General features: G+C 39.0%; 1 non-coding gene across 1 annotated transcript; it reads right to left on the bottom strand.

Annotated features, from left to right (window-relative positions):
* Positions 1 to 8,269: 8,269 nt before the first annotated feature.
* Positions 8,270 to 8,402, bottom strand: LOC128593054 (small nucleolar RNA SNORA11). The gene has a single exon (XR_008382233.1). It is a non-coding gene; the product is annotated as a small nucleolar RNA SNORA11 (small nucleolar RNA).
* Positions 8,403 to 9,029: the final 627 nt, after the last annotated feature.

Here is a 9,029-nt window from a genome sequence, read left to right as displayed (position 1 = left end):
TTTAAAAAGCCATAAGCCTATAAGGATGAGGATAACAGGAGAAAAGATAATAGTAACAAAAGTTTGGAAGCTTGAAAGCAGTTGAATGAGTGGTAACTGGCTTGGCAGAATCAAGAGAGCTGAATTCCAAGCAAGTTACAAAGAAATCTGAGCACAAACCAGTTTATGGCACAGGGTCCTCAAAAGATACAGGAATTATCATCATCTACACATAACTGTAGAACTGGGGGTCCAGGTGAGGGGCCTGGGGAGTTTACTAAAATGGAAAGAACTGGGTAAAAGTTGTTTGAAAATCAGATTTCCTAGATCCCCTCCCTTCTTTCACCCTGTTGGGTAACTGTCCCTCCCCAACCACAAAGAAGTCTCAAGGTTTATTCTCCAGTCCATAGGAAGACTGAATGACCACATGCATATCAAATGCTGAAGGCAGAGACTCTCACCCTCTTTTCCCACTTGACTCCAAGATCACTGGAATCCAGATCTTCCTCCTCAAGACAGGTGATGGGAATAACAGGGAAAACCTGACCAAGTCAAGGGAAACAATCCTTAAAGATACTCACATTGAGGGTTCATCCAAAAATGACCCACTGACTTAAGCCCCCTCTTAAGCCCACTGACAAGCCCTCTTCACACACTCAGTTCATCTAATCAGTTCTATCCCTCACTTTTAATCAAGAGCACATGGCCAAGACCTTAGGAAGAATACCTCTAACATGGAAGACAGATAACAATGGGGTTACCTACATTCTGAAAATGTGTCATTAGGCAATTTTGTTGTCATGCAAACATCAGTGTGTACTTGCACAAACCTAGAGGCTATCACACACCTATGCTGTGCAATACAGCCCATTGCTCCATGTCTACAAAGCTGTGCAGCGTGTCACTGTCTTGAATACTGTTGTCAACTATAACCAGTGGTAAGTATTTGTGTATCCAAATGTAGAAAAGGTACAGTAAAAATTGGTATAAAAGATTTTTTAAAAATTATATACCTGGCTCGGTGCCCAAAGCACAGTGGTTATGGCACCAGCCACACACACTGAGGCTGGCATGTTCAAACCCGGCCTGGGCCTACTAAAATAACAATGACAACTGCAACAAAAAAATAGCTGGGCGTGTGGTGGGCACCTATAGTCCCAACTACTTGGGAGGCTGAGGCAAGAAAATCCCTTAAGCTCAAGAGTTTGAAGTTGCTGTGAGCTGAGACACCCTGGCATTCTACCACAGGAGACATAGTGAGACTGTCTCAAAAAAATATATTATACCTGTTAGGGCACTTATTATGCACGGAACTTGCAGGACTGGAAGTTACTCTGGGTGAGTCAGTGAGTGAGTGGGGAGTGAATGTGAAGGCCGAGGACATTATTGTATACTACTGTAGACTTTTAAACAACCATATTACTCAGGCACATTTATTTTTTAAATAAAGTAATTGTGCTGCAACATTACAATGGCTACATCACTAGGTAATAGGAATTTTTTAGCTCCATTATAATCACGTGGACCATCGTCATATTTGCAATCTATTGTTGACTGAAATGTCTTTACACAGCACATGACTATATCTCTATCCAAAGTTATGCCAGATGATTCATGAATTAGCATAATAGATAGAGAGAAATAATCTGTTCACTGGTAAAGGGGATGGAGTAGATTTTAAAAGTGACATAGGAGCTTTCGCCCTTTCAGGGCATAAGAACCCGGTGGTGAAGCAGGAGCCTAACAACGCTGCCTCAGTGCTCCATTCAGCCTTGTGTGGGCTCATGTCTTGGCTAATTCTGCTGACTGATTCAATTAGGCTAGTTAATTCTTCCTCAGGTCGTAGCCACATTTGCTACCTTGTGACCCTCTTATACATATGAGGTGTTAGGTGGAAAGCGAAGTCAGCTACAGAGTTACAGAGAAGGCTTATAAATAAATGTTTGCAGGTATGGCAGAAATGGATATGAGCTTTGCTATTGTAATGACAGACCCCATGGTAGAGAAATTCACACCCAGTGAAAGGAATATCTACTTCCTACTCAGCTCTCATTGTTAGAAGCTAACAATGTTTACTAAATGATCTTGACAAATGTGAACATAAAAACTAGATTAGGTTCGTTTGTTAATACTTGTCCAGCTTGCTTGCTGGATAAACCATGCTTGGATTCAACTTTCTCTTTGGATTCGAGCTTTCCTTTTAAAATCTCCTGCTCAAAATGTCTTGCCTTCTCTCATATGCCAAGCCTACTCATCTTATCGAAACTATTCAAATACTTAGAGAATTCATATTGCAACATCTCTTGACAACTCAACTGTAAGCTCCCAAGTAGGAATTCTTTTTTTTTTTTTTTTTTGGTTTTTGGCTGGGGCTGGGTTTGAACCCGCCACCTCTGGCATATGGGACCGGCGCCCTACTCCTCCCAAGTAGGAATTCTATTGCTCAATTTTTACAGTAGTAACTATTATAATAAGAAGAATATTCCCCCTCCCTTGCACTTACAATCAGCCAGGCACTGCTCTACATGTTTAATATGAATTAGATTCTATAATTTTCATAGCAACCCTAAGTGATCGGTACCATCAATATCTCTATTTTACAGAAACAGAAACTAAATCAGAGAACAGTTTAGCGAGTAGTCACATAGTTATTTACACTGAGCTACTTGAACCCTAGAACCTAAACTCTTGACCACTATTATGAGACTTCTCATCTGCAGAACTGTAAGATAATAAATTTGTTCTCTTTTAAGTTATTGAGCTTGTCATCATTTCTAATAATACCAACAGAAAATGAATACAACTGTGTATTACTCCCACACCCATTATTCAAGCATAATTCTTTGTATACAATCTTTTAAAAGTAAAAATGTGAGAATATATTTTTAATATAACTATCAAAAAGGACCTAGGAATGCAAAGAAGCATAAAAAAGAGTTATAAGGAAAAATACATAATCATGAATTTAAAAGAAGTAGGGAAAAAAAACAGAGACCTTGCTTCTGGACCAGATTGTACCCATAAATACCTGTGTGATTTGACCAAGTCTTTTGATCTCTCTGTTGAATAAGGGAGTTGAACCAGGTCATCGTGGACTTCTTCCCGGTATAAGAGTAATATTATATTTTTCTTTCTTTCTGTTTATTTGGACCAAATCATAATGTGCTCCAATATTTCCTCTGAGAAAGCCCAAAATATATCATCATGAGCAGTACCAATTATCAGATTCATGATGAAATGCACAAGGAAAAACTCTGAGCTGACTTTTAGGAGAACCATCTAATGCAGCGGTTCTCAACCTGTGGGTCACAACCCCTTTTAACAATGAAAATACATTGTGGCATTAGGAAGGTTGAGAACCACTGGTCTAATGTAAGCCTGTGGTTTTCTCCTTTCACCTTAACTGATTGTTTTTAGTGGCTTGCCATTCCTCACAGAAACCAGTCACACAAACTACAAGGGCGTTGATCATATTTCTTGAGTTTGTATATTTCTTGCATTTGTATAATCTCGTTGTCTCTATAGGGTGCACAGAATAAGAACTTCTGACTGCATCTTGTTCTTTGCTGAAAAATAACGGACATCTCTATAAAGCCAATAATGTTGGTCTTCTGATAGCCAGCCCAGTGGTCTATAGTTTCCAATAGAACATGACTTTATGTATTGTCTTCCTAACAATATTGTTAATATAGAGGACAAGACAGTGCACTGGGGAGAAGGAAGGAGACAGGGAAGGGATAAGGAGAGGAAATAGAGGCCACAGCTGAGGGAGCTGCAAGATGCTTGATGCTCTTTGGCTTTTTGTCCACAATTGATAAAACAATGTAAGTTGCTGTGAGCTGTGCAGCTCCAGCTAGAATTCAGTTGAGATGATTAAAAAATGTGAGCAAAACAATCATATGCAGAATATTGGAGGCACCAGGACCAGACTTTGTTACAAATCTTGGGCAGATGAAACAATTTGGGCACATGACACAATTTGGGCACAATATACATCTTTCACAGCCAAGCAAGTTAGCCCATGAGAACAGAATATCCAGACAAAGGGAAGCCTTGAGAGTTACATGAAATTCTTTTCTCACCAAACAGTGGGATTATATCCAGCTTGGTCTGTGGAGAACACAGCCAAGGCATTTCCCTTTCTTTGAGTATCTTAATATTATTATGGAATACGAGTATGAGAGTGGGCAAAGAAAACTTTATTGTAGAGAATTAAATATTGTTGGATTCCAGGTAGAAAAAAGGCATAAGATCATAGAGATTTCCTGAGATGCGTCCCTGGGGGACCAAAGGAAGCCAAGTATAGGCTGAGAAGAAAAAGAAAAACCAACAGAAAAAGGAAAGGAGGGAAAATTTAAAAAGCAAGAAAAGCTTGTAGAGAGAAAGAATGGAAATAGAAAAAGGAAAATGAGAGGAGAGGAAAGGAAATACAGGAGGTGGAAGTCTGTTCTCTGTCCCCTTGTCGTTGGCGCGTGTCAGCATCCTGAGGTCTTGGCAGATCTGATTCATCACGGCCTCTGCTCCCTCTTCTTTCTCACTTTTTGCCGTGCTGGGATGTGGAAAGAAAGCAACTGACAGAGATGCTTCCACGATGGGAGGGATGTGCACCTTAATATTCTGTCCCACCGAGACAGCATAAAGTGGGGTCCCTGAAAGGGAAATCGGGATACTGTTAGAAAACGAACATGATGTTTGACAACCAAACTACAACCTATATCCACAATGACTTGGCTCTCTGAGTTAGTTTTGCCTTGCACTGAGTTCTGACCTCTCACAACTTAATAAAGAAGAGAGGAAAAGCAGAGATGCTAAAAAGGGGGTGGGGGAGATATATGCAAGGTTTCATAAATGATGACAAAAGGTTTTCTCTAACCTCAGAACAGAAGTATAAACAAAAGCTCCACATAGCTTTCCTATACTGTGAGTCTGTGCCAACAGTAAAATCTCTAGATTAATTGAACTCTCACCTCAACAAATCCATTAAAAATGTAAAAACAATTGTTTTATCTTCCTTTGAAAATGAGTTCTACCTTCTGTCATTTTTACAGACTTTACATTTATGTTTTCTTCATGTTTTATGCTGCCCTCCCCACTTCAAAAATTAGCTATCCTAAATTTATCCTCTGGAAAAAAATCGATGCTTTTCTATGCCGTTTCCTAAAAGACAAGAGGCTGGTCTTTTGTTTCATGATCTGTTGCATTCTTAACTTTTTTTTAAACTTGAGAAATTTTTTCAACATTTTTTTCTTCATGAAAATGCTATTCAGCTCTCTCAGAACCTGCCGTGTTATCATGTTTTGCATCTAAAATTATACATCATTATTGTGAATGCATTCACACAGGAGTAAATGGCAAATACTTGCAGATGCACATTTGCAGACACGCATATATTCAATATTACCTTATACATAACTTGTATCAGACTCTATGTTAAGTGGATGGTTATTAACAAGTCAAACTAGGGCTCTAGGACTAGATTTTACAACTTAAGCATACTTGCTATGTACTGACAAGGACTGATGTCTAGAAATGTTTAGTGAAAAAAATAAGCTACAGATTATTAGGTCATCAAATATGTAATGTGTAATTTCAAATGAAAAGCTTACTTTATTATATCTCAAACAAGAAATGGTACAATTAATTCACCTAAACTATTGACATAGTTTCACCATCTTAATGGAAGCTTGTGTGTGTCAGCAGCAAGAAGCTTGCAGAGTGAGTGGCAATGAAATGGCAAAAGGCATTTTCTGCAGCTTACTGAGGATTGAAGGTTGTTCCTTGCAACAAGTGGTCCAAAGCCTGGAAGCAGCAGCAGTCAGTTGGTGCAGTCCGGTGAATATGGTGGATGACAGAGAGTTTCTGAGTCATGCCTTTGTTGTTTGTGGGATATGTGATTGAGCTTCATCTTGCAAGAGGATTGGCCTGTCTCTATTGATGAATCTCCACTGCTATATTGCAAACATCCCCATCATTTTATCCAATCGGTTGCAGCAGACATCACTGTAATTGATTGATCAGGTTTTATGAAGCGATAGTGGATAAAACCAGCACTGGACCACCAGATAACATTAGCTGTTTTTTGATGAATACTTGGTTTTGGACTGTGTTTTGGCACTTCTTCTTTATCCAACCTTTGTGCCAAATGCTTGCAGTTGTCAAAAAGAATCCATTGATCATCACTTGTAATAATATGGTGTACAAATGATTCACCTTTATGTCATGATAGCAAAGAAAGGTAAGCTTTTTGAGATGATTTCTCTTCTGACATTCCTTTAATTCACATGGAAGCCATCTACACAGCTTCTTTACCGATTTGTTCCATGTGGTCCAATATTGTTGGAATAATAATTCCAAACCTTGTTGCTAATTCATGCAGAGAAGGATTTGCTTCTACAGCATTCAGTTTATCGTCATTCACTTTGGTCTCAGGTTGTTCACATGGCTCATTTTCAAGATCAAAATCACCAGAATGGAATTTCTCAAACCATTAAGGTACTATGTATTCATAAGCCAAATCTTTCTCAAATGCTTTGCTGATATTTCAAGCTGTCTGCACTGCTTTGGTTCCATGACAAAACTCATATTCAAAAGAAATACAAATTTTTGACTTATCAATGGCTTTACAGAAATTTCTCTTAAAATTTTTGAAATACAATCAGAAGGCAAAAAAATGAGGCTGTACCTTCACAATAAAAATAAGAACTGTCAAAGTCAAATGTTAGAGATGTCAGCTGTCAAACTTGGTACTTAAGGATATCGGATATTTCATACCCAATAGCCTACTCTGATCCCACTTAATAAGGACCATGATGCTACTGAACTTAAAAAAAAACACATAGCTATCCATATATGTGTTGGGTTATAATTGGTTTTGTGTGATAACTAATGCTGAAATCTTGGTAACTAAACACAAAGATACATTTTGCTCGTGATGCATATGTAACACACACATAGAGGGTGAGAGGCACTCTAATCCACAGTCACTCGGGGACACAAGCTTCTATCATTTTGTATGTGCACCAGTTAGAACATGGGGCTGCCTCAGTCTTTACAAAAGAAGGAAGTTCATGGAGAACTCATTCTTACTATTATGTGCATCAGCCCAGCAATGATACCTGTCACTTCTGCTTGCACTATATGAGCCTTAGCTAGTCTAATGGCTCGTCTGAGCTGCAAAGAAACTGAAAATTCAGAAGAGCACATGGGCATGTAGCTAGCAGTAAATGTTTCTGATACAAGGAGTATAGATGCAAAATGCAAGTAAAAAACTACGGAAAGGCAAAGTACATATATTTCATGCTATCTTTGAGGAGAGAAGTGAGCTTAGGGAAAGAAGAAAATAAATTCTACTTTTTTATATTATATTTTTGCATTTTTAAAACAAGAATCAGGTCTTACATTTGTTACCAAACAACAATGTTTTAAAAACTGTTGATTGTGAATTCTTCTGAGATAATCCAGTTAAAATAAAACTGTGGTTAAAAAAGCAATGCCAAATAGTTTCATCAATGGCTCAGCCTCAAGCTTGGGCATAGCTTTCAGGGATCAGCCAGGTCTCTCTGTGATTTAGTGGCTGTTGTTTGATCAATGGCTGAAATGATAGAGTGGAGAGCCTGCTGATTAAGTTCACGGATAAAGCTATGTTAACTAAAACTTTGGGAAGCCATGATTAAGATCCAAACCAGCCTGTCAGATGTGAGCTATGGCCAAGTGCAGGGTGTGAGTGTACTTGGGAGTAAAGAATGAATCTCTGAAGCTTGCAAGGGTCAGACAAAAGTACTTCAGTGCCTCTGGATCCGACATAAATCACAAGCCAGATGGAAGTCTGGAATAAATGGGGTTGCCTTGAGAAATGTAGCAGTGCCCAGGCATTGCAAGTGTTAAGAGAAGACAGGACTAGAAGAAAAAAGGATATATTCAGAGCTTTCTGTGTTCAAGATCATCAGATAAAAAAAAAAATCACTGAACAGGATGGACTGTGTATCAGGCCATTTGCTCTAGTGGCAAATAAAGCAGACATGGTTCCCATCTTTATGGAGTTTGTGGCGTAGCTACTATCTTTACACCTGGGACTTACCTTCCTTGGTCTCTAGCTTGACCATTCTTCCAAGTCCTTGCTCTTCAAAGTGTGATCCAGGTGTCAGCAGCAACAGACTGTCCTAGGTGCTTATTTTTAATTTTCCAATATTTTAATGGGCAATTTTTTCAAACATATTGTATAGATGAAAGAATTATACAGTAATCAGCTATACACCCATGACATACATTTCATGATTTTTTCTTCTTTGTCAGATGTAGGGAATTGGTTCATAGGGAGACCCCATATGAGTTGTGTGCCCCCTCATCGCATGACCCCAGATTCCTACTGGGTGTGTTATAAACATAGGAGCCATTTTTCAGGCCCCTTGCCCTGAGCAGACCCCTCTGGGTACTTATAAGAAATGAAGAATCTGAAGCACAAGCCGAGACCTATTGAATCAGAATCAGCTTTTCAACAAGGCCCCCTTGAGGTGGTTCATGTGCATGTTCAAATATGGAAAGCACAGGTCTCGGTTGTATCTGCCTCCCTCAACCCACCCACCCTATTAAGGAGAAAGCCTCCTTACTTTGCAATCCCCTCACCTTTGATTTTGTCTAAATACTGATAGGCAAGAGAATTGGAAGAGATAGGACAGCCTAAAGCAGATATGCCTAAGGAAGAGGTGACTAGAGAGGCGAAATGCAAAGAGAAAAATCCAGGCAGGGGGAGTTTGTGGGTGAAGTTTGGAGAGAGGTAGAGACAGGAAGGAGAAATGAGGGCGTTTGCAAATAAACATAGAGATGGAGACATGGTGAAGAAGTATCACTGTACCATGTCTGTCCATCAGCCATTCTTTGGGAGACTTCATAAAAGAGTGAAATTTCTTTTTAACTATCTTTGAGTATCACAACTGATTTTTTTTTTATGTGAAACTAGATAAGATGAGGCTGCTGTGAGCCCTTGATTAGTTATGTATTTATAGGCTTCCCTTGGTCTGTTTTCTAAGTAGAAGGGTGGAGAAGACAATAAA

Source organism: Nycticebus coucang, chromosome 8 (assembly GCF_027406575.1).
Source record: "Nycticebus coucang isolate mNycCou1 chromosome 8, mNycCou1.pri, whole genome shotgun sequence".
Classification (NCBI taxonomy): Eukaryota; Metazoa; Chordata; class Mammalia; order Primates; family Lorisidae; genus Nycticebus; species Nycticebus coucang.
The sequence above is the reverse complement of the archived record's forward strand: the minus strand, read 5'-3'. Positions and strand labels throughout refer to the sequence as shown.